General features: G+C 43.3%; 1 protein-coding gene across 6 annotated transcripts in view; it reads right to left on the reverse strand.

The window, feature by feature from the left end:
* BEGAIN (brain enriched guanylate kinase associated) overlaps positions 1 to 27,176 on the reverse strand; it is a 266,126-nt gene that overhangs the window by 69,706 nt on the left and 169,244 nt on the right. The gene's annotated exons all lie outside the window — the stretch shown is intronic.

A 27,176-nucleotide genomic window follows, 5' to 3' on the forward strand; every position in this document is an offset into this window, starting at 1 on the left:
AGAGCTGGTTTGCTGACTCTGGCTGCACTACCTGATTAGTAGCAAATCAGGCAGCCTACAGGTTAGCTGTGCTCATTAGGTTGCCTAGAGACTGGTTTTGCTGCAGACCCTGATTCCTGACATTGTTCTGTCAATGCACTAGTTCTGCTGTTTATGGGAGGGATACAGTCGAGGCTGCATGTATGCTATAGGCTTTCTGCACAGGGGAATACAGAGTAAACTATACATTTGTTGACACCACTGAATTCAACAGGGTTCAGATACCACAGAAGAGCTCTGTGAAAGCTCAAAAGCTTGTATCTCTCACCAACAGAAGTTGGTCCTATAAAAGATATTGCCTCACCAACCTTGTCTCTGTAGATATGTTCCTAGACCAGGGGTGGCCAACCTCTGGCCCCGGAGCCACATACGGCTCTTCAGAAGTTAATATGCGGCTCCTTGTATATCCTTGCGACTCTGGGGCTGGAGCTACAGGTGCCAACTTTCCAATGTGCTGGAGGGTGCTCACTGCTCAGCCCCTGGCTCTGCCCCAGGCCCTGCCCCCACTCCACCTCTTCCTGCCCCCTCCCCTGAGCCTGCCATACCCTCACTTTTCCCCCCTTCCCCCCAGAGCCTCCTGCATGCCATGAAACAGCTGATCAGGAGGTGTGGGGAGGAAGGGGGAGGCACTGATTGGCGCGGCTGGTGGGTGGGAGACACTGGGAGAGGGTGGTGGGAGCTGCTGGAGGGCTGCTCACATATTACTGTGGCTCTTTGGCAATGTACATTGGTAAATTCTGGCTCCTTCTCAGGCTCAGGTTGGCCACCCCTGTCCTAGACTTTCTTCACTTCACTTTGATCACTTCAGGGCTTCATTATCATCATTACTAATTTTACAGGCTTCCGAAAAGAGGTCAGTCCAGACTGCATCCTGTATACAATGTTGCCTTGAATGTTTCCTACTGATTATTAGCATTTCCAAGATATTTCTCTAGTCCTGCAGTTCTTGCATTGACTCTGCCAATCCCTATAATAACCGTATATGTATTTAAAAATCTCAGCACCCCCAAATTCACTATCATTCAGAATTTCTTATGTACTCTAATGAGTCCTGCTTTAATGTCTAATTATATTGGCCTTTGGTGATCCTTAACACTAGTGATTAAGTCTTTTTGGTCAAGAGCTTTTATCCCAAGACTCAAAATTCCTTCTTGTGTAGCACAATCCTCCTGAGAAGCTTATGATTTAAATCCTCTGTTCAATTTGACTCTTATGTAAATATTTGTGCTGTTGAATTTTAATTCTTTGTACAGTATCTTGCCTGAAAGACATTGTAGAGCGGTAATCTGAATGATTCATTTGGCTTCTATAAAATTGCCATACACAAATGTTTTATATAAAATTCTAAGAGAACCTGTTATGATCATATTAAATTGTCCTGGTTTCTTCAACAAAATCATGTCAAAAATTGACAGTAATTAAACACATTAGAACTACAAGATAACAAAAATTAGCATGTTCTCTTCCCCTTGGCACCTTTCTTTGGGATAGGATGGGGTTCAGATTATGGCTGATGCCCATATCAGGAATTTTAGCAAACCCATGCCAACAGACCCTGACCACATTCTTCAATTTCACCATCATAAAACTGTAGAGCATATACAGCAGTTTATAACATCATTCTGTTCCTGCCTCATTCCTACTGGCAATTCCCTGCCTTTCCAACTTTCCTTCAAATTCCCAATCTGTTGTGCTTTTCCCCCACTTGAGACCAGCCTTCCTGCTAACAAACTTAGTGTGGACATCTTTTCATGGCAAAACTATTGCCTATTTCCTTTGTGGCCATCATTCCTCCATGTTGGAGGGTAATATGTGTGACGCTGGCAAACCAGGGGCCAACTCATGTCAAGGACTTTAGGTCTCAACTGAACGCTTTAGGTCTCAACTGAACAAATGCATAGCTGGAAACCAGCCTGTCTGACCTGTGTGCTAGTATTATTAACATAGGTACTGGACTTATATCAATGTGTTTATGTAACCCACACACCTCCTGGGTGTGGTGTTCTGTCCCATCTAGTGGTGGGGGGAGGGAGAGAGAGGCGGAGGGAAGAGAGAGAAGAAAAAAAATCTGCTCTACAACCTTAGCTAACAGCCAGTTGGCTTTGAGCTCATGCGGTAGAGGCTCATGCACTAAGCTCCAGAGGTCCCCGGTTCGATCCTGCCCACTGATGACCAGGGTCTGTTGGCATTACATTTAGACTTTATGAAATGCTTGTAAATTGCTGCATGCATGAATGTCACTTAAAACCTCTCTATCCCATGCTATAAAGTAATAATTAAATGTTTGTTCTATAACTGTAAAATGTTTGTTCTGAAACTAAGTAACTCACCAAACAGGAAAAAAAACCAAACTTCACCTAATGCAACATACTGGATTCCTACAGAAAGTGTGATCTCCTGCCCATCAGGAAGGATTACTGAATCCAAATGGGCCTTTGTGGAACCAACACTTTGTTGATTGCTTTGACCAGAACCCTGCAGAGGTTATGTACTCACGCCCTCTTCCCATCACAGCTTGAATGCTGCGGGAAGAGAATAAAAATGCCTGTTAAGGAGAATGTATCATTCCTATGCTGTTGAACCCTGAGGGGCTAGGATTTCTAAGCATAAGCAGGGAGTCCCCAACTGTTTAGCTTGGGTCAGCCCTAAAAAACAGATAGAGTTTGCTTATTATAAAAATTTCTATTATTATTTGGAATGTAAGACTGTAACTCATTTGTGTGTGTGTTGCCTGCTTTAATCTTGTAAATAACTCATTTCCTAGTTAATAAAGCTTTGTTAGCTTGTTACAGGATTGGCTACTATCCTTGTCTTTAAGCTGTCTAGGTACAAATTGACCTGGGGTAAGTGACTCGTCCTTTGGGGCTGGGAGCAACCTGAATATAGTTGTATGCAGTGTTGTTGTATCCATGTTGGTCCCAGGATATTAGAGAAACAAGGACAAATTTCTGTTTGTGAGACAAGCTTTTGAGTAGTTCAGAGGCACAGAAACTCTCTAAGGAGATCTTTTCAGGGATTGTCTCCTTCTGAGCTCCCTCCTGAAGGTTTACCCATGGGAGAGGATGATCCAGGCCCTAGACCACTTGCAAATCAGAGCTCATCAGATTTTCCTTTACAAACCACAGGGCCTGACTACTTTCAGTTTCATGCCACTGAGTCACCTTCCAAGTTCTGCAGAGCCTTTGTACAATTAGAGTTAAGTCTGATCTCTCCTTTAATAATGGAACAAAGATTTTTATACTCCCAGATCTAGCTACAGTAGCTTTTTTTACTTTAAAAGCCCTGCTGGAATTACATACAGGAGGCAAAGCATGGGATTTTGCACCCTGCTAAGTTGAAAGTGACTTTTAGTAATGATACTCGTGTACTCACAGTTCTGTGGCCCTATACTCTTACCCAGAGGTGGAAGTAAGCCCCGGTACGGCATACCGGCAAGAGCCAGTGCACCCTACTGGGACCGCCTTTCCCAGAGGGCGATTTAAAGCCCTGGGGTAGCAGCGGCGGCGCTCTGGGGGGGATTTAAAGGGCCCGGGAGCTCCAGCTGCTGCTACTGCCCTGACCCTTTAAATCCCCTCTGGAGCCCTGCTGCCAAAGCCCTGGGGTAGCGGCGGTGGGGCTCCAGAGGGGATTTAAAGGGCTGGCAGCGGCTGGAGCCCTGGGGCCCTTTAAATTCCTGACAGACCCCGGGCGCCGCTACCCCAGGGCTCGGGCAGCAGGGCTCAGGCGGGGATTTAAAGGGCTCGGGGATCCAGCAGACACTACCGCAGTGGAGCCTCAGGCCTTTTAAAGCTCTGCCAGAGCCCTGGGGTAGCCGTGGCAGCCAGGAGCCCCCAGGGCTCCTCAGTGATTTAAAGGGCCCAGGGCTCCACTGTGGGAGCAGCAGCTGGAGCCCTGGGCCCTTTAAATCACCTCCAAGCCTTGGGGCTCCCAGCCGCCTCTGCAGCTGGTAGCTCGGGGGTGATTTAAAGGGCCCGGGGCTCCCAGCCGCCACTACTGCAGCTGGAGCCCCGGGCCCTTTAAATCAAGATTTAAAAGGCCCAGGGATTTAAGGCCCTGCCTCTTCCGGTTCAGGCCATGCCTCTTCTGGTTGAGGCCATGCCCCCTGCTCAGGACTCCCGTGTACTGGTAAGTCCTTTAACTTACTTTCACCCCTGCTCTTACCACAGGGTACTACCCTGTAGCGACTCTTATTGAGGTCAGTAGGAGCTACTCATACCTCCAGAGATGGATATTGCCCATTGTACAAGCACAAATATTTAGACAAACTGTATAAAGAAAAAACTACTCCCCTCTCACCATGAGCAATATTGGCTCACAGAAAGAACAGCTCGTTATCTTCATACAGCTTCTGATTTAATAGTGCTTGACTGTCCAGTAAATACAAAAAACATATTGTAGGAAAAGGAGAGACAGTTCTGTCCTTTGACGAAAGTTGGCATCCTCTGCCTGCACGTTTTGATAATGATTCTTAGATTGTTTTTAATAATTACTCTAAAATATTTCCCAATTTAATTACATTGGTTAGGACTAAAGTTACAATCAGTCTTTTCTTCTCAAACTATCAACCAATAACTATATTTTGAACACGTCTTGGATACCACTAGATATTTAGCTGAGTAGTTTGTTTGAATCATCTTAATATCCAGAAGCTTCAGAGTAGACATGTGGGGTGGAATATTTCCAAAGACCTCAGTCAATGGTAAAACTCCCAGTGATATGAGGTCAACATTGAGCCCTTTTGATAATCCCAATCCAGCTCTTCATAATAATACCTGGCTCTTATATAGCACTTTTCATCAGTAGCTCTCAAAGTGCTTTTCAAAATAGGTTAGTATCATTATCTCTATATTACAGATGGGGAAACTGAGGCAGGGGCAGTAATGTGAATTGCCCATGGTCACCCAGAAGGCCAGGGGCAGAGCCAGGAATAGAATGTAGTTCTCCTGAATCTTAGTCCAATGTGCTTTCCACTAGGCCAAAACTTCCGCAGATAACCAAAGACCATTTTCTTAAAAACATAGAGGCACACGATTGTGTGCCTAAAACAAAGTGTGTATTTCAGACCTCCTTTTGAGAAAAAGCCCTTGGTGTCTAGTCTAGTCCTCTTGGTAGCCATCTCATTAAGGGTTTACATAAGTTATAACTGGGCTGGAATCTCAGCTGGTGTAAATCAGGAAGTCAGTGAAGCTATGAGAAAAGGAGGACTTGTGGCACCTTAGAGACTAACAAATTTATTTGAGCATAAGTTTTCGTGAGCTACAGCTCACTTCGTCGGATGCATGCAGTGGAAAATACAGTAGGGGGATTTTATATACACAAAGAACATGAAACAATGGGTGTTACCATACACACTGTAAGGAGAGTGATCAGTGAAAGAAAAAAAGCCTTTTGTAGTGATGATCAAGGTGGGCCATTTCCAGCAGTTGACAAGAACGTGTGAGGAACAGTGGGGCCGGGAGAACATGGGGCAGCTGAGATTCTCTTCCCTGTGCAGTGTCTGCTGTACAGAACACATATTAACTATCTGATGCTTGAACCTCATTTCTCTTGCTTTGCACATCATGTTAGACTCCTGTTTGACAGAACACACTGCTTTGAGTTAGGAAGAGAATATGTATTAAAAATTCATCAGCTAGATCATGCCAAAAAAAAAAAAAGCCTTACTCTTCTATTCAACCCCTTGGCTATGGAGTTAAAAATGCATCTGCACACATATAAAGCCACTCTCTGTGGCTTGCTCTTTGTCCTCGCCTGTCTTTTGGTCCAATTAGCTCTTGTGTTTAGAATTTTTCAAATGCTGGAAGTCTTTGGGTTTTTACCCTTTTGAGTTGGCAGTGTGCAAGGAAACGGATCCAATTCATTTGTTAGAGTCAAAGCTTCCAAGCTTTCCTCCTCCAAAAGTGTAAGCTCATTCTTCATTTCCTTAGCACATTAAGATTTTGCTTCCTGCAATATACTTCAGTGCTTCAAAATATGAGTGATTTTTTTTAAAGAGGATGTTCATAATGCTATAGCATTTTGTAACTTGTGTAGCGTTGGGTGTTCATTACAATGGGGCAAATCCCTCCCTGGCACTAAGCGTGGGTAGCTAGGTTTAATATGAGGAAGACCGATGAGGCTTAGGGTTGCCAATTTTTTTGGATGTATTCCTGGAGATTTCATCACATGACATAAGCTTTAATTAAAGACTAATCTTTAATTCCTGGACACTCCAGATCAATCCCAGAGGACTGGCAACCCTAATGAGATTTGAGAGATAAACCACTCTCCTCCCAGGTCCAGTCAGAACTATTTTGGGATTTTAACTAAATTTCTAGGCTGCAGTGATACTTGCATTACCAGTGTACCTTACATGGTGGAGAATGACCAGCAAATTCCTGAGGTCAGACACTCCCCTAATTCCGCGCTGTGGCTATGAACAGGAAGCCTTAGTGGAGCTGAGCTCCTTGCTGCACATGTGACACCTTGTACACGCTACCATTCGTGTCGGTATAACTTATATCACACAGAGGTGCGAATAGGCCACACCCCCTGAGCGATGTAAATTACACCAACCTAAGCACCGGTATGGACAGCACTATGTCTGCGGGAGAGTTTTTCCCACTGATGTGGCTACCACCTCTCGTGGACAGGAGAGCTCTCTCCTGTTGGCAGAGCATCTTCACCAGACTGGCTGCACTTCTAGTGTAGACTAGCCCTAACACAGACCCTCTTAATGGAAAAATCTAATCCTGTCTCCCAACCTTGTGCAGCAGAGGAGCACTGACTGGTTTTAGTGCAGTCAGAGTCCTGCAAGAAAGCAGGATACTAATCTGTTTTCAGACAATCCAATGAAGAGGTAGGTAATGTATCAAATCCTCCTTATTTCTATTCTCTTCATCCTTATAATTGCACTAAATCAACTCAAAGGAGAGTAAATTTAGAAACTCAATATGTACATGAACTGTCACTAGTGGAAATAGCTAGCAAATCTACATCCCTCTTGCAGTCTGACCAATATATGCTGAGCTAATATCTATCTGTCACATTATCAATATGTATTATTCACACCTCATATAGTAATATGCATTAAGCACATAATATCAATATAAATGTGGTGTGTGTGTATATATATATATATATATTTCTAGCAGTTACATGGCCTGAATTGGCCTATGTCTTTCTATAATCCTGTTCACTTATGCTAAGCATCCCATAACACATTGCAAAGCTGAAGTCAACTTTGGTATTAGAAAATAAGAAACTTGTCAAAGTCAAAATACATTTAATGTTCTGCCCCAGTACAAGATGGGGAGGTACCTTCAAAGACCTGCAGCTGGAATGCATGTGTTCAAATCAAAGAGATAAGGTATAAACCGGGGTCCAATAGAAAGAAGGCAGAAAGATAATTGGTTAAATCTAGCCCCAGATGATGCATTCAGTACTTTGTTACTTATAAACAGGTTGGGTGTAAAAAGGCTAGATTTATGGGTGTATGTCTGGAAGCACAACTCCTGCATAAGGTGAATTTAACAATGCTACATAAGACTGCTTCCTGGAAATTGATTTTTCCTGTACTACACTGTGGTCAAGCATCTGACTACAGAATTTACCAACAAGTCTTTTCTCGAGGGCTCCTGGCTCCTTTTTTCTTTTCCACATGGAGCATTTTCTAGCTCTTGTTTTTTCATCTTTGGCTATTTATTCAGAGGGGTGAATTTGTAGAAGCTGAGAAAGAGGAAGCCTGAAGTAAGGGTTTCATCAAAACCTTATTTGAAGAGAGAAAACCAATTGCTTTTTTCATCAGCAGGTAAAACAAGCCTCATTCAGAGGAATATCCTGTCTCATAATGTTCCTTTTAAAAAATGGTACTTTCCACTGCTAAAATGACGGTGAGAACTCGTAGTAAAACAAAACAGGCCCCAGTGGGGAGGCCTTTGACAGGGGACACTTCTCCAATTGTGAATGAGCAAGGGGGCAGCGTTTATCCTTGGCCTAAGTGCCTTTGAGCTAGGTCTGTTGGTGCCTTTCATTTGGCTCTTACCATTGCAGGCACCAGCAGCAGGATATTCCCCATGCCCACTCCTCTCACGCATGTCCAAAGAGGACATATGTAGGCAATAGGAGACGAGTGGATGAGCTGAGACACTCGGTCTAAGAGTGGAGCAGGGCATGTGCTTTTATCCTTAGCCTGGCTAAGGATCAAAAGCTCCTCCCCTGCTCCACTCTCACTGTGGAGCCATGGGAGTGGCATTGATGTGGCCCTCACACCTTGCACCAGTGGTGCCAGAAGGAGGCTGCAGCCAATATTCCAGCCATAGACTGGAGTAATGCCTGCATCTGGTCCTAGTTGGAGTAGATGGTTTTTACCTCTCTTGCACTTCATCTGCATAAAGCTAGATTACTTGAGCTTTATGTGGAGGAAACAAATGTTACCATAAAACATTCACCATGGCAATCCTTTCCTATGTCATTGTTCTAAAGAGATTGTTGCCTGTATTGTGGATAAAGCAGAAATCCCCTCTTCCCGTGACAATGTGTGTGTCATAAAAATAAAGGGAAGGGTAAACACCTTTAAAATCCCTCCTGGCCAGAGGAAAAACCCTTTCACCTGTAAAGGGTTAAGAAGCTAGGATAACCTTGCTGGCACCTGACCAAAATGACCAATGAGGAGACAAGATACTTTCAAAGCTGGAGGGGGGAGAAACAAAGGTTCTCTCTGTCTGTATGATGCTTTTGCCGGGAGCAGAAAAGGAATGGAGTCTTAGAACTTAGTAAGTAATCTAGCTAGATATGCATTAGATTCTGTTTTGTTTAAATGGCTGATAAAATAAGTTGTGCTGAATGGAATGTATATTCCTGTTTTTGTAACTTAAGGTTTTGCCTAGAGGGATTCTCTATGTTTTGAATCTGATTACCCTGTAAGGTATTTACCATCCTGATTTTATAGAGGTGATTCTTTTATTTTTTCTTCAATTAAAATTCTTCTTTTAAGAACCTGATTGCTTTTTCATTGTTCTTAAGAGCCAAGGGTTTGGGTCTGTGTTCACCTATGCAAATTGGTGAGGATTTTTATCAAGCCTTCTCCAGGAAAGGGGGTGTAGGGTTTGGGGGGATTTTTGGGGGGAAGACATTTCCAAGTGGGCTCTTTCCCTGTTATATATTTGTTAGATGCTTGGTGGTGGCAGCAATAAAGTTCAAGGGCAAAAGGTAAAATAGTTTGTACCTTGGGGAAGTTTTAACCTAAGCTGGTAAAAATAAGCTTAGGGGGTTTTCATGCAGGTCCCCACATCTGTACCCTAGAGTTCAGAGTGGGGAAGGAACCTTGACAGTGTGACTCTCTGATCCCAGGAGATTAGTATATATGCAATGGTGTCCCCTCAGCTTCTTACTGTTCAACAGACTCAGATGTCTAGGCTGCCCTATAAACATTTCTGAAATTCAACCAGTTCTTTCCTTCTCACTTAATTTTCTGGGGGGAAAAAATCTGCGAAACATACAAATGGTGCGTTTCAGTACTGCCAGTTGGTCTGTGTATCCAGTGGTGTTCCCAGGATATTAGACACCCAAGGTGGGTGAAGTAATATCTTTTACTGGACCAGCTTCTGTTGGTGAGAGAGACAAGCTTTCGAGAGTCACAGAGCTCTTCTTCAGATCTGGGAAATTAAATCAGAGTGACACAGCTAAATACAAAGTAGAACACCTTGTTTAGCATAAGTAGTTAACATAATTCAAGGGACCATTCTAGGTAAAGTGGCCTGTTAGCACCCCTCCAGTCAGGGGGAGGAAACTGGGGGGGGGTTTGTAAGTGGCTACAGATTTTTGTAATAAGCCATAAATCCAGTTTCTCTGTTCAGTCCATAATTTTTAGTGTCTAGCAAAGTGATAGAGTGCTGCGGTCTGACAGGTGGGTTGGCATGCTGATTACTGAAGCCTCAATTAGCGTCTCCAGTGACTGCCAACTGAGCAATGAGCTAATCAGTAGGAGAGGCTGGGGAGGTAAGGAACTAATTAGCCCTCTGCTGGCTAACCTGATAAAAGCCAGGAAGGAAGCATGATAAGCGGGGAGCACAAGGCTAGCTGAGTCTACCAAAAGAGCCCAGGCTAGAAAGATCTTTAGGCTAGGGCACTAGTAAAGAACGACTGAGTGATGTAGGGATTTAAAACTGTGAGGCACTGGTGGAAGGGTTTGGCATAAAATGCAGACTGAACCCTACAAGAAAGTGGGTCTGAGCAGTTTCTGGAATATCAGAGGATGGGGACTGAGCACTGCCACATCCCAGTCTGACTGGGATACTTAATGGGACTTGTTTAGGGGAGGTGGCTCAAGGGCCTGATTCCCCCTGTAACATTTCTTATATGAATTGAGCCAAGGGTGGTGCTAGTCAGGAGATTGGTAGAGCTGAAGATCCTCTAAATGTTAGCTGGTGTGAGACTTCAATGTCCCCATGATGGATTGCTGTAGTGTGTTGCCTCCTGCAGTGGGAGAGACTCAAACTAGAAGAAAACCTTAGTTTGCCTAATCCCACGAGTGTATTTCCTGCAGAAGTGTTTGGGGCATGTTGGGACCAGGATGAGGGTTTGAGGGCAAAACCCTAAAGTGGGTAATTAGGGCTATTGGTACCTAGAAGTTTAGGCCTGCATTTTCAAAAATGTTTAATGCTGACTACCTTGATTTTTTTTTTGGATGCCCAGTTTGATATATCGAGTCTTCAACAATGTTAATCAGCATAATTCCAGCTGGAGTTCTTCAAGCCTGAGATAGCTGAAGCATCCCAAATCTGGAGCAACCAACGTCAGTGGCAACTTTTGAAGACTTAGACACTTGCTTCCCCTTCGCTCCCACAAAATATGAAATCATCTCTTCCTCTAATTACCTTTAAAAATAGATAGGCCCGATAGATAGACCCAGCAAACCTTGATCATAGTCTTTTTTTTTTCTTTTTTAATTTAATTTAATTTTATTTAAATGTCTCAAGAATTTGTGGCCCTGATCATTGAGTCCATCTGAAGTGTGGTTGGCGTAGAACCCTGGTGTGTTGATGGGAGGCTGGAAGGAACACACAGTTGATTTTACGCTATCTTCCTCCTCTTTCAATCGCTGGGTTGCCAGGAGCAGAGAGCTCCCCAGCATAATTCAGAGCACCCTGAGACTCACAGGAGGCTGCAGGCTCTGGGGATTCCTAGCAGCTTCAGCCAGACCACAGAATGTACCACAAGCCAGGGACTATGGGGAAAGGTAGGGTGTGGCTCTACATCCCCAAGAGAGTTCCTGTGTCATGGGAATTTCAATGGAACTGTCTAAACTGGTTTTTAGACTACTTTGCACTGCTGGAGCAGAGTTCATTTAGCCCCATCTCTTTATTTTTGGAGATCTAATAAAACTGAAATCATCCTTCTGTCTGCTCATTAGTGATCTGATTAGGGGATTGATTCCACCTTATTTAAAGGAATTTAATAGTAAATTCATTTGATAACTTGAACATCTTTGATAGCATTTGATCTGCTTTCCTTACATCTTGTGTAGGAATGATATTTTTACTTCATTTGATGTCTCTTATTTTTGCATGCACTCATGTTTCTGTATACTTGCTCTGTGAAATTGAAAGAAAATCATTAGAATTAAATAGAAAATTATGCAAACTTTTTAAAAAGTAGTGTTTAAATATAAGGACAGAACAAGTGTCAGTTACATTGTGCCATATTAAGTTCAGTTTGTTCTGCAAAATGTAACATTAACTTTTGTGGAAAAACAACCAATGACTGCTAGTTAGATCACCTAATATTAGAGTAAGAGTTATACAACCCGCTAGTGCATAAGATTCATTCTGTAAATAAATTTCAGTTTACATCTTCTATTGAGAGACCTGAGCTAAATTTGTTAGGTATTTTAATTGATTTTTTTTGGCCAGTACTTGGATAGCTTCTTTAAGGTTATGTATGTATTTGATGCTTACATACTTGACTGACACCCACTAATGTGTTTTTGATTTAATAATCACATCATCCTTAATTGAATTTTATTTAGTCAGACAGAACATATAATTAAATCATGTCTTTTCTGATCCCCATCCTGCCAGATGGTGCTGTGCTATATTTACAAAGGTAGAGTCAAAAAATATAACCCCCCAGTAAACTGGTTCAAGTTAATTAATTTTTAAGTCCTCCATTATATTGTGAGTTCTTTTAGGATGAATTTGGAATCACTACCATACATTTCTTTGAACATGGGTTTTCATTCTGAAAACGACTGTTCAACTTTTGGGATATATTTACTTATTTATCAAAATAAAGAGAATATTTTCACTTGAGTATGCCCTGCAATGATTAGGAAGTGCAGCATTGCTGCAAATAGGAAGGCAAAGATTTTGAGACTGCCAATACACAGCTGCTTGTGAAATCAATATACTCCATGACCACAAAATAATTAGGCAAGTTACTTTAGAGGTGATTCAGAAAGGGAAGTAATTCTAGGAGTTGTTGAGATGAGTGGGGATAGTATGGAGATATGTTAGGGGGATTTAACCATTGTAGTTTTGAGTTGTACAGTGTCTTGGTCAGGGGTGGGCAAACTCCTTGGCCCGAGGGCCACATCTGGGTAGGGAAATTGTATAGTGGGCCAAGAATGATCATGAAATGGGGGTTGGGGTGTGGGTGAGGGTGAGGGCTCCGGCCTGGGGGTGTGGGCTCTGGGGTGGGGCCAGAAATTAGGAGTTCAGGGTGCAGGAGAGGGCTCTGGGCTGGGGCAGGGTGTTGGGGTGTGACGGAGGGGGCTCTGGGCTGGAACCAAGCAGTCTGAAGGGCGGGAGGGGGATCAGGGCTGGGGCAAGGGGTTGGGGCATGGGAGAAGGCCAGGGGTGCAGGCTCTGGTTGGCGTTTACCTCAAGCAGCTCCCGGAAGCAGCAGCATGTCCCCCCTCTGGCTCCTGTATGAAGGTATGGCCAGGTGGCTCTGCATGCTGCCCTGTCCACAGGTGCCACCCCTGCAGCTCCCATTGGCTGTGTTTCCAGGTCAATGGGAGGTGTGGGGGCAGTGCTTGGGGCGGGGGCAGCGTGTAGAGCCCCCTGGCTGCCCCTACGCATAGGAGCTAGAGGGGGGACATGCCACTGCTTCCAGGAGCCATGCAGAGCCACAGCACGTGCGGAGTGGGGCAAGCCCCTGACCCCATTCCCTGGTTGAAGCTCGAGGGCCATATTAAAAGGTCTGATGGGCCGCATGTGGCCCACAGGCTGTAGTTTGCCCACCCCTGGTCTATATCCTTAACAAAGAGAAACAAATGGCTGTGTGCATGGGCTTTCAATAACCATTGTATTAGGGAACCATACTGTAGCTTGAAAATGTTACTTGGATGATCTCACATGTAAACACTGGTAACTTCTTATTCAAAAGAGAATGCTAGCAATTTCAACAGAATTGCTCTCTGAAGGCCACTTTTTTTAAACCCTTGCACAAGGGGTCAGTGCACTTCCCATTGCATAGGAATAAATCTGTATTTAAGCAAGTAAATCAGGTAAATGCAAGTGCAAATACGTAGTTGTCCATACAATTTGCACAGCTCATCTGATAGCTTTAAAATCTGTTTTCCTTAATGTTATACAGCAGCATGGAGTTATTGAACTACTTGTCCAAATCTGCGTTCCTTAGAGATTCAAGCTACAAAGTTGGAATTCTGATCTAGAGTCAAAACCCCATGGAGTATGGGCATGTTCAGGTGTACCATACTTGAAAATCTTTATTAACAATAGGAGGACCTGGATGGAGTAGATTTGATGCAAGTTCACTTTCTATATCCCTAACACATACTATTTTGCAACATAGGGACATGTAAACAAAGAGGGAAATAATGCCTCAAATCTGAGTTACTGACCCAATCTAATTGTGGGACAGGGTGAGTGAGGTAATCTCTTATTGGACCAGCATCTGTTCGTGAGAGAGAGAAGCTGCAAGCTCAAAATCTGGTCTCTCTCACCAACAGACATTGGTTCAATTAAAGTGATTACCTCACCTACCTTGATTCTAATATCCTGGGACCGACACAGCTACAACAACACTGCATACACCAATCTAATTGTGTCCATCAGAGTTAAATTATAGAATTTAATCTTCTTAATAATAACCAGTATGTCATTTCTTTAAAAATGACCTTGGGCACAGTCGGATTTATGTTCTCTATAGCTAAACAGTACAGCATTATTTAAAGGTATCTTGGAAGGGTCTTAGTGATTTATCTAAGGCTTTGGCTCTCATGCTCTGACACTTTTTAGTGGAAGAATTACTTGCTCTTCACTTCATATTTAACTACATACTAGAAAAGGCCTCAAAGGTTTGTTTCCTTGACTACCAAATGTCACAGATTCAAAGGTTAATTTGCATGGTGTATGGTTAAAAAAATTGTGTATAATTAATAACATATCACAGAAAGAAATGGTGTTATGGAAGTGCTAAGATGCAGCTTGTTAAGCAAGGATCTTGAATAATATTGAGTCACTCTTTGTTTGCCCTTGTTCTGTAGAAAAGTAGTGGTGTTAAGTGTTCGGTATTTTTCCCATAGGGTGCAAGCCTGCTTGTACTGAAGTCCAATAGGAGCTTTGTCATTCAGGAGTAGGATCTGGTCCTCATAGTTTAGTTCAGTTACAGAGAAATAATCCTAATTTAATGTTACACTGATCTCATCAGGAAAATAGAAATATTTCATGTTAGGTCAGGTCTGCTTGAATTGAAACATTTTCTTTTGTCATCTCTTCTCAGGCCATCCAGAGTTTGGGTGTGCAAGACAAAGTAGGCCCTGTACCCTGTTTTCTCTACTTCCTGTGGGCCAGTTGTCTCCACCTCCTGGAGAAGGATATGTGGAAAGGTGATGTAGAACAAGCAGCAATTAAATGGTGCAAAATAAGGAAACGTGTGCACCCACTGAAAGTCCACTGGAGGTTGGTTTTTTTGTTTCTTTTTTCTACACTCTTCTGTTTTTCCCCAGTCCTAGATTAAGACTGTAGCATTCTGTTAAAAGTTCCTTTCCTGTTTATAACTGTTTTGGCCTGTTCTCACAGGGCTATTTCTCTGCAGAACTAGCTGTTTCCAGCTTTAGTTATGTTTATAACTGGATGTAATTCTATTTTCTATCCTACATAATTTTTTATACCACACGTATCACTGTGGTATCTGGGTGCCTTCCAATACTGCATTAAGCAACCTGACAACACATCTGGAATGTCTTTCTCCTATCTTTTATTGGACCAACTTCTGTTTGGGGAAAGACAAGATTGCCTCTCTCACCAGCAGAAGCTGGTCTAATAAAAGATATTACCTCACTCATCTTGACTCATATCCTGAGACCAACCCAGTGACAAAGTACTGCAAATACCTTTCTTGTCTCCTCCTCTCTCCAGAAAGAGAAGCATGTGTCTTATTTTGATTTTTTTTTCTTTTGCATGCAAACTATACCTACTGCCATGTGCTTATAGTACAGAAAGAAAGGTCAAATTGCCTAACCTTGCCTTTAGCCACACCATCCAGATAAAACCATCATATAGTCTTCATCTGACACCACTTTCCCACCATTGTTACTCTGCTTGAAGAAAGACATACTCTAATTTTCATCTTATTAGTAAGAGTCTTTTCTTGAACCAGCTGGTCTACCTCCTGGTCTATGCGGCCACTGCTTCTAATTACAAGCAAATTTTGTTAATTTCATTTAAATCTCCCTGCATATCAGTGAATTTAAATGAACAGCCTGGATTCCGAGGGTAGAGCAGTGTTGGGTGGTAATGTACTAAATACATTTTAGCTGGAGGGACGAGAGATGGTGCTGATCCATGATAATCCCCTTGTGTCAATTTAATAACATCTTCCGAGAATGTTGCAATGACACTAGCTTGAAAGAAGAAATATTTGTTTCCTGTAAAAGAGGCAAGTAACTAAGTCTATAGTGAACAGAGAGGATGCTGCTGGAGACAGTCACTGTAATAATAAAACTGACAAATGTCATAACAATAATGATTCTATATACGATTCTGAGTGTACAGGATTCAATTATTAGAGGTCCAATATTCAAGCTAACCTTTCTCCCTCTTTTTTTATATGTGCCTCCCCAAGTCATTATATTCTTCCTATCTCGATTAATTTCATACTCCCTCCTGCGCAGTCAAAATTACATTGTTTTGAACTCTGTAGCTGCTAGGCTGTCTGTTTCTGTGAGGTGTTTCTTCTTTCATTGAAAAATAGATTTTTTGGAAACAATTGGTAGAAACCACTTCTAGAGACAGGGAACCAGACTAAATGGATTCCATTCAGGTATGTTCTTAGGCTATGACAAACACTGCCTGTCTATTTTTCATCTGTATTTTTAAAAAAGTAGGGATAAAAACTGGTGGAAAGCTGTCTCATCTCCAACTGTGCCTGTCATCTATCAATATCCTATGTGGTCCAGTAGATAGGACACTGGACTGGGACTCAGGAGACATGATTTATATTCCCAGTTCTGTCACTGGACTGCTGGGTGACCTTGGTCAATTCACTTCACCTTCCTGAATCTTAGTTTCCACATCTGTAAAAACTGGGTTGCTGATTCTTGTCTTCCTTTGTGAAGCATTTGAGATGACAAGTGCTACATTAGAACTAGGTATTATTCTTAGGTTTTATTCTGGGATGAGGTGCACAAACATTTGCTGGCAGCCAATCTCCTCCTAGTCAAGAACAATGGGCAAACATCCATACTCTGGGATTTTTCTGAGCTCTAGAGGGGGTCAGCAGTTACCCATTCAGTTGGTTATGATCCTTCAGCAGAGGCTGACCCTGGATGATCACAATGGGCAAACACATCTTTGCCTCCAGAACTCTCACTCCTGGAATCCCACAAGACTCCATTCGCTCCCTCATATAATTCAATGTGTACATCAAACTACTGGACATGGTGACTGTAAGACATCAAAGCCTTTAACATCAGCTATATTCATGTGGCAGCCATCACTTTAAATGCAAGCACCAGGTCCATGAATGAAAACAGAACCTGGATGATGAGTACTGGCTGAAGGTAAAGCTAGGTAAGACACAGGTGATCCTAGCAGGAAGAGGAAACCTAATATCACTTTCACTAAAGAGTATTTGCCCCCTTTCCTTTATCAAAATGTTATGCAGCCTAGAGGTCTTCCTGGACTCCTCACTAATAATGCATTCACAAATAATGACAATGGACCCAGGTTGGTGTTTTTAAAGGAGCCTAAGCGTGTTAGGTGCCTAACCCCTATTTCATGGGATTTGAACACATAACTCTCTCATGCTTCTTTTGGAAATTCCAGCTGAAATTACCTTCCACCTGCTGGCCAGGAGACAGGCCCTGTATTCTGACACAGACAGACATGGACATGGAAATTCAGGTACCAGGATGAAATGGATGGCTTGAAAAACTCAGTAAACAGGAACATATCCCAGGATACTTAAAAACAACTGTTACTAGAATATTCCCTGAAAATTGGAACCGTCTGGTCATTTTACCTGGAAGCAGAGAGAGTCCAAAACCCAGGCAGATGCTTAGTAAATATAGAGCAATCACAAACTGGAAATAGAAACCAGGAGACATGCAGCATGTTGGAAAGCAAGGAGGACCTACTCTGTTACAAAAAGAAAATTGAAAGTGAGATGTCTTCTGTCGCCATACAAAACAGGGTGATGAGAGAGGTTCTGTACGTCCTCAGGCTGTCAGAATTAGTGAAAGATTTCCTACTGGGGATGGGGAGAGGAAGAAAAGTTCTGACTTTGGCAGAAAGGAAGGAGACTTTAGAAACAGCCTCCCATTTTGTTATTTTCAGCCACTGAGTCAGAACTAGCAAGTGCTGCAATATGAAATGGACATGTGGGATCAATCCATCTACTGTGTCCAGTTTTGGGCCCCACACTACAAGAAGGATGTGGAAAAATTGGAAAACGTCCAGCAGAGTGCAACAAAAATGATTAGGGGACTGGAACACATGACTTATGAGGAGAGGCTGAGGGAACTGGGATTGTTTAGTCTGCGGAAGAAAAGAATGAGGGGGGATTTGATAGCTGCTTTCAACTACCTGAAAGGGGGTTCCAAAGAGGATGGATCTAGACTGTTTTCAGTGGTAACAGATGACAAAACAAAGAGTAATGGTCTCAAGTTGCAGTGGGGGAGGTTTAGGTTGGATATTAGGAAAAAACATTTTCACTAGGAGGGTGGTGAAGCACTGGAATGCGTTACCTAGGGAGGTGGTGGAATCTCCTTCCTTAGATGTTTTTAAGGTCAGGCTTGACAAAGCCCGATTTTAGTTGGGGATTGGCCCTGCTTTGAGCAGGGGGTTGGACTAGATGACCTCCTGAGGTCCCTTCCAACCCTGATATTCTATGATTCATCTATGCCATTACTAGTGGAAAACTAACTCCTGTACACAAACACACACAATGAAAAATGAATCTGTGCCTGTTCAAATCATGTGCACAGAACAGCTGATGTGTACGCAAGTCTCAGATTTGTGCATGGATATGCATTTACATCTCCACAATGCTGACAAGTGCATGCAGCTTGGGCCTAGGTAATTCATGTGTGCAAAAATGCAATTTCGGGCCTGGGCTTTTAAAATTTTGGTCTTGTGTGTATTCATCTTTGGCAACCAGGGCCGGTTCCAGGCACCAGCTAAGGAAGCACATGCCTGGGGTGGCCCCTGTGAAGGGGTGGCACTTCGGCAGCTCACCGGCCACCTTTTTTTTTTTTTTTGGCTTGGGGTGGCAAAAAAGCTTGAGCCAGTCCTGTTGGCAACAGCTGAATACTTTGTCATGCTGGTGAGGTTACTGAAAAGGATTTGGACAGAAAAAAACTGAATGTAGAGTGAATTTGTGGAGGGAAGAAGGTGTGTGAGAGCAATAGCTAGACATGGGTTTTGGGAGTAAAGAAAAGTGGCTCTAAGATAAAAAGAAAAGGTCTTAAAACATCTAGGAAATTAGATTTTTCAATAGCTATTTTTATAAATTACTTGGCATTTCGAGTAATTTTGTCCCAAAAAGAAGATTTTTAGGAATTTTTCTTGGCTCTCAGAAACACACTTTCTCTGGATTCTGCCCTGACTGACTATCCCTCTAAATGTCTCTGAAAAATTCACAACTGTCCTCACTGAATGTGAGAAAATGAGCCTGTCAGGTAGCGCTGACTCTAAATTTTCTTGTCTTTGGGATGCAAATCCCTTAAAGTATATTTAGGTCACCTCCATTTCACTTTCATCAGGCATTCAGCAAAAAGAAAAAATGCAAGTGCTTCTTAGTGCAGAAAAAAGAGGTGCTCTAAATCACTCCAACTGCTCAAAGTCACCTTCAAAGTCTTCATTCTTTATGCAGGAGCAAAATCACATGCTGGGTTTTCGGAGTCCTTAGGTATAAGTCAGAAATAGCCTGACATTTCCTAGTTGTATCCATCTTCCACGTTTTTTATCTAAATACTAATGGCTGATTGGTAGCTGTCATGGGAAAACCAGGTACAGATTTTTATTCTAAAGTCCATGCCTTGGCTCACGCAGAGAGACAAGGTAGGTGAAGTAATAATACTTTTTTACTGGTTTATTGCCTTGGTTGAATCCGTTTGTTAAACGTTTATGAAAAACTGAGGTTTCCAACCAGATTCACCAACCCTTCCCCCAACTCTTCAGTTCCATTGCCCTGGCCTCTCACAAGTTGAGCTGTTTTGGGGATTCTCTGGCAATTCTCAAAAACTGGGGGCGGGGGGGGCGAGGAAATCATTTCAGGTCAAATGAAATGTTGAATGCTTTATTTTTGACTATTTAAAAGCATTTAATTTAGTTTTTAAAAACTAAAAGGAAATGTTGAAATGAATTGTTTTGAACTGAAAATTGAAATGCTTTATTTAAAAAAAGTCAACTTCTTCTAACTTTTTTTCATTTTTTCTCCCAGCTGAAACGATTCTGTGAAACCAGAGCTGTAACTAGGCATTTTGGTGTTCTGGGTGAACAAGCATATTTGCACCCACTACTGTTTTTTTTGAGTTAGGATATTATAGAGTAATAACGCATTTATTTTTGCGTATTGGTACAGTAGGTAGACAATAAAAGCTACTGTATGATTCTTTTAGGTGCCACATTCATTTTCACATCCTTTAACATCCTTATAGCATCCTATATATCCTGTAAGTAAACTCATTGTTAGGCACTGAAAAACAACATGGACTGAAAATAATCATAACATAAATATGGATTCTGCAATGACTTAATAGCATAAAACATATTCAGAAAGACAAAAAGTTGCTTTTCTGTTTATAAAAGAAGCGATACTGGTGGTTTTCCATCACCCCGCAGTGAGACTGTGGCTAGAATAAACAGCCACTTCTCTCAGTGACACAGTGGAGAATAAAAGGGGCTCAAGAGTAAACAAAGAATGAATCTACCATGGAGGAGGATTATCTAGCAATTGAATTCCCACCATAGCATCTGACTCTGTATAAGCAGAAGCCATCCTTTCTCTGGCCTTTTATATGATGGAGTCAGCCATTTTAGGGTGGGGGAGGTTATAAGATTTGCTTTTTACTTTTTGCATTGTGATTTTATTTTTAAAGAAGAGTATTGATTATTGTTTGCTTCCTAGTACAATATTATGGTTGGTTTATACCTGATCATTTCTCCTGCTGAATCCTGCCAAGCAAATTGTGATTGTCCCTTTAAAGGTAAAGGATTATAGCAGCATGGCTTGTTTGTATAAGGCCAGTGTGGGAAGTAGCATTTAGTTGCGGAAGCTAAGTTGTGATAGCTGATAAGAGGCATCATACATCCTGCATCTTGGCAAGAGGTTAGATTAGATGACCGTTTAGGGTCCCTTCTAACCCTATGGTTCTATGGCATTTAAATTCTGGCCAGGCAAGGCCCCTCACACCTAAGTGTGGGGACAGAAGAGAGTATATGGCTGTGGTGATTGTGAAATTAGATTATACGGTGCTTCAGTGTGAGACCATGCCAATGCCATGGTATAGCGGGGTGGTCACCTGCTCCGGGCCTGAAAGGATTACAGCCAGCCCTGGGAGAGGGCTGGGGCTGTGAGCCAAAGACTAGGCTGATGGGGAAGGCAGCCACAGCTGGGGCCACGCCCCAATGAGGCCACAGCTGGCCCTATAAAAGGCTGAGAGCCAGGCACTCAGGCAGTCTCTTTCTAACTGTGGAGAGAGGTGGGACTGGCTGCTTGGGAGCTCACCAGGGTACCTAGAGTGAAGCAGGGCTGGGGAAAGGCCTGGGGAGCTCCAGGCTGGAAAACCCCCAGCCTGCAGGCCTTGCTGAAGGCTTAAAGCAGGTATTGGGGTTGCAGAGGGGCAGCCTGAGGGTAGGCAAAGGCAGCAGGTCCAAACCCTCCTTGCTGATGATGAGTGGTACAGACTGCAGTGTGTGGGGGCTAGATGAGAACTGGCAGTAGCCGCTGAGGCAAGGTGGGGATTCCCTGGGGCGGGGAGACCCAGAGACTGCCAGGAGACTGCAGAGGGCAGAACACTGAGGGAAGGGGCACCGGGGTCTGGGAGGGACACTGGGGCCTGAAGCAAGTGGGACACCAGCCTGCAGAGGGCACTCTGGAGGCTGGAGAGCTAATTCCCAGGATGACCAGCGGGAGGCACTGTGCTGGTGAGTCATATCTTGCCACACATGGTTATAGTGAGTAGATGGACATATCACCAAGGTGATGGCCCTGGTCTAATAGAGAAGGGTGTCAGGAACAGACTGGCTGGATCACAGCCTAGAATGCTCCAAGGACCGGTCACAGTGGACCTGTTCCTTTGCTAGTGCATATCTCACCAGCAGCCCCAATTCAGATTTGCACCTAGTGCAGATTTCCCTGTTGGTCTCTTCACCTGTGCAGTGAATGGCCTGCATTTTTATCTGTCCGGGCACAACTGAAAATTGTCCATAGCCCAAAAGTAGAGACCTTCTAAAAGAAAAGCCAAGGTGTGTTCAGCATCCTTGGCCAGTTTGCCCTGAAGGTGTCAATTCCCTGATGTGTTGAGTGCACCTTGCTGGCCAGGGGATGGAGCATTATAACAATGGGTCAGAGGGAGGCTTCTTATTCTGTTCTCTGTAATAACAATTGAATCAGGCTGGGGCAGCAACAGGTAAGGGTAGGTCACAGTAACAGGAAAACACAGCTCAAGGAGGGAGCAGGGCATGTTTTACTTGTGCAGTGTTTACTTTCTTTGTTTCTACTGTTGCTTCCCCTAACTGCAAATCACAAGTGGCCCAGGAGGTCTTCGTTTTTCTTGTCTGAACATTTTCTCCTAAGCATGGAAGGTCCCCTCTCTCCTCCCTCCCCTTTTTTGCCAAGCAGGGAAGGTGGCTCATCCCACTGGGGTAACTGATACCCGCTCTGCCCCATCCTGTGCTGGGGCTTCGTCCTCTGCCACCATGTGGCAGTGCCTCACCCCGGATGAACTCTGGCTCCTAACCCCTGTTATTTTGCTCCTTTGCCCCTCCCCTGCCTCTACTTCCAGCTGTTTGCCCCCCCACCCCCATGCAGTCAGTTTCCACCCCCTGCTCAGACTCTACCTACCCCCGCATTTGCTCCCTTTGCCCCCCTTTAACTTTTTAAATCCCCAGTGAGGGCAGCGGCTTCAGCAGACGTTACTGTGCAATGAGCATGCTCCATAGGAGCCAAGCAGCACTCAGCGCACTGCCTGCCTGCCACCCTGCCCAGGGTCCTAGTGCCTGGGAGCCTGATCCAGCCGGGATCACTGGGCCCGCAACCTTGCGGGCAGAGGAGGCCCTGAGCATCCTTGGCTCCAGCCAGACGCTGCTGGGCCCAATCCTATGGGGGGCCCTGATGCTGCTGGGCCTGATCCTGTGGGCTGCCCCATTTCGTGCCCCTGGCAGCTCAGCGCCCTGGTCAGCTGCCCCACTCACCTTGCCCTAATTATGGCCCTGTATGAAACTGACACTAATTTGCAAAATGTTGCAGTATCACAGAATCTACTTTTTTGACATGAAACTTCTTCCAAAAATTTTTGCCCAACGAGATCTGTTTCTTTTAAGTGATATCTCCATGACAGACTCACCTATCCTTGAGCTCTGGACATTGCTAAACTGTAGTCCTATTTCATTCCTCTGAAGGTTCCCCTGTTGGAGATGTTGGAGAATGAATTATGGACATGAGACTAGATAAGCCCCAAAACATGCGAGATTTGAATAAAGTAGTGTCTGGAACCCCAGAGCTCTGCTCCTCACTCATAGACAGGAATCTGAATAACCACCAGTGGAGTGCTCAAGTGTCTTAACACATTTTGTGGCCTGACACTCATTTATACTGATCTCTCTTTACAATGGGTATAAATGTAACTTCTCTCTATTTTACATTGCAACAGTGGTCATAATATAAATGAGAATCAGGTCCTCATGGCATACTAGTACCTGAAACCCTAACCCCGTTCCCTGAAAATGGCTGAGAACTTAAAAATTGGACAGAAGCAGACTGCAGTTCCCACTGATGATTGAATCTGGTGATATTCTGAACCAGTGTTTCCCAAACTTGGGACGCCACATGTTCAGGGAAAGCCCCTAGCGGGCCGGGCCAGTTTGTTTACGTGGTGCGTCTGCAGGTTTGGCCGATCGCGGCTCCCACTGGCCGCAGTTCGCAGTGCCCGGCCAATGGGGGTTGCGGGAAGTGGCGGCCAGTACGTCCCTCGGCCTGTGCCACTTCCCGCTGTGCCCGGCCAATGGGGGCTGCGGGAAGTGGCGCAGGCCGAGGGACGTACTGGCCGCCACTTCCCACAACCCCCATTGGCCGGGCACTGCGAACTGCAGCCAGTAGGAGCCGCGATCGGCCGAACCTGCGGACGTACCAAGTAAACAAATCGGCCCGGCCCATCTGGGGCTTTCCCTGAACAAGTGGCGTCCCAAGTTTGGGAAACACTCTTCTAAACAAAAAGAGCTCTCAGTTATGCTTGTAGCTGTCCTCAGTGCTTCACACCAATTCAACAGATATTCTAGGTTTCAGGGTGGTGTTTCGGATTATTGCATATTCTGTGTGGGTATTTGTGTGGAGGGTGTGTGTGTGCTGGGAGATTTGTGTTGATTTGTGCAGGTGGACCAAGTAATCCACCTGTGCTATCTCCTTCATACAACCAGTGAAATTGTTGCATGCAAATTTGCTGTAGATTAAGGGTGTTGGTTGGTTGAGTTTCCTCTGATATCCCAATGTATGGCATAGATAGATACATGCCTTGCTATAGCTGTAGACCACCTGGGTGTAATTTCTGAAGTCAAAATGGTGAAGAACTTAAAAATTGGACAATAAAGACTGAAAATCCCAATGATTTGAACCTTGTGATATTGTTTGTATTTTACTTCTCTACAAGTTGATGATGAGAGGAGCATGCAAATCTTCTCCAAATCCAGATCTTGACTATGCTATGAACAGATGTTTGTAGCAGCAGAAGCTGAAGTTCTTAATCTGTTAGCTTCTGGTGTAACATGAATTTAGTATGGTAGTGCTTATTTAGACCATACTAACATTGATTTTTTTTATCTGAATAAGGACCGCATGTTTCAACCTTTAGCCATGTTCAGCAGGGATAGTATGGATTACATTTTGTTTTTGGACTTTCAGTTGGGCAACAATACTTGGCTAGAGTCACAAGGTTGTTAAAGTTTTTTTTAAAAAAATGTTTTATAGGTCAGTATTTAAAAGCAGGCACAGGTTAGGAGAAAAACAACCGATACACAAAGAAAAATCTCAGTTTTTTTTTCTATTTAATGGAACTAATTTTTACGCCACTTTTAACAGTAGGCACAAGTGAATTTAAAATTCCAGATTCCTCCAAAATAGGGCAGTTACTAGATTTGGGTTTTTTTGCCTTGTCCACCTAATATTTTTCTTTTCTGTTTTTTTTTTGGGGGGGGAGGATAGATGCAAAAACAAAGCAAATTTAGGCCCCAATCCTGCACCAGCAGAGAAGCATTCAGAGCCCTTTGTCTGAGCAGCATTCCTTTAACTTCAATGGGACTCCGCCTGCAGACACGCTGTTGTAGGACTAGAACTGTAAAAGTATTGCCTTTGTTCCCCAACCTCCTCCCTGTTCATTCCATTTGGATATGTTAACTGTTCAGTACCCAAATATGAACCAAAATATATAGGCAAAGGTAAAGCAAGGCTTGCATGAGTTTGTTTTTTGCCTATTTTTAAAGTTTATTGGGATTTCTATAAAACAGCACCATCCATCCAGAGGCTTTAAATGCTTCTGAAATACAGTGAAACACAAACTGACCTAGACAACAAAAATCCGTCCCGCTGCTTCCCCAACACAGAAAGTGGGGGGAGAAAGACCTCTGTGATCCTAGCCTACAATAATAGCCAGCTCAGCTTTTAATTCACCCCACTCTTCTGAAAAGCTTGGGCTTTGCAATGTGCGCTGAAAATCAAATGATTTGGGCCATTTGAATCAAGCATGGCACCCTATCTGCTATAATCCTCCTTGTTTTTATTAGTTTCCATTTGATTTTGTCTGGTTTTGCCAACAGGTTCTCCTGTCTCAATGTTCAGAAGACAAAGCAACTCTGAGATTAAGTGCTCCATAAAGCCTTGGAGATCCTCTTCAGTTCCTGTGAATCAGTCTTCACTTCCTCTCATGCTGGAAGGAATAAAGAAAGGTGAGGGTCTCCACTGGGACCATGTCCTGTTCCACTCATTGCGAGATTCTCTTCTCATGCTTTAAAGCACAGATTCTCTTGTGGGTCTGAGAGCTCATGTTTATTTCGAAGTATCTGGTATGACCTAGAAAACAGACTTTCTATGAGTGCCTGGAGTTACCTCTTTCTTTCTTTTTGTTTACCAATTGGAATTTTGAAGTGTCATTATTTAGTTGCACTGTGGTCGCAATGACAGCATGCTAGATGCTGTCCGAACACAGCTGGAGACACAATCCCTGTTCCAAGGATCTTACAATAAAAGAAGAAATGAGCATATCATGGGTGGGGGACAAGGATATAATCAAATATATATAACTTAAAAACAAATCTGCTCACTGTCTCCATCATTGCCCCTCACTTTATCAATTGTTTTCGAGTTACTAATGTCTTGATGTTTTATTAACTATGGATCACATCTTGCATCCTTTATTTGCACAAAATTCCTGGGATATGAATGGGTCCAAGGATATTTGGAGCCTGGAGGAGAAATCTTCAGATTTAAGGTTCTGTTTCCAATTTTCGGTTTAGGGCTGGGGGGGGAGGGCTTTAAATTGTGCATTCCTGGATTCCCTCCCTATTTCACCCTCCAATGTCTAACAATCCATTTCCTGTCATCCTCTTTTTCTAAATCTGAAATTCCCCCATCTTCATCAGGCACATTGTCAAGCCCAGTTTGTTTTGCATAGCTCCAGTCTGCCTCTCCATTCAACTGTTATATGCTATTCTGTGCAATATGCCCCAGGTGTTGCACTAGCATCCTTAAAGGGCTGTGTCAGCGTTAAGTATGTATGTGCATGCATGAGGGATTGTTAAAGGACCAGAAAGGAAGGTGAGTTGGGAATGGATGGTTACAGGGTTGATGTGAAGGGTCCAGGAAGGGTAAAGACCTGAAGACCTTCTGAGATCCAGGCACTGCAAGAGAATTCCTCACAACACAATGTTTACAATTGTTGTTCCGTGCATATCCCTCCTCAACATCACACCCACATTTCTCTTTAAAATCTTCCTAGAAATGAATATTATGTTAAAAGTGCATTAACAAATAAGCATCCCCACTGATGAAATTCCAGGGTATTTTTACAGCTCCAAGCAGAGTGTGACTGTATGTTCATGTGATTTATTCATAATGCTTATAAACCTAGAGGCCCATACCTGGTGCAATAATTTCTCCCCTCTTAGTTACTAACTGGCCTATGGCAGTAGGACCAATGTTGACACAGAAATGAATATACTGAGACTGACTGATAGTTATGACAGAATATGAAAACTCTCCAAGCTCAATTAAATCACTTGATAAAGCTGAATGAATGTACCAAAGAGCCATGAAAAAATTTTCAGTTTGGTCATTTGGATTGCCTCATTTAAATCTTTTTTTCTTAATTAAAACCTTAATATTACAAACCTAAGGAAAAAGAAGATATTAACCAAATTAACCAGAATTCTTTTAAAGCCAAACTTGTCCAGCCAGATCATCAACTGATATAAATTGAC

The sequence above is a fragment of the Lepidochelys kempii genome, chromosome 6 (assembly GCF_965140265.1).
Source record: "Lepidochelys kempii isolate rLepKem1 chromosome 6, rLepKem1.hap2, whole genome shotgun sequence".
Lineage (NCBI taxonomy): Eukaryota > Metazoa > Chordata > Testudines > Cheloniidae > Lepidochelys > Lepidochelys kempii.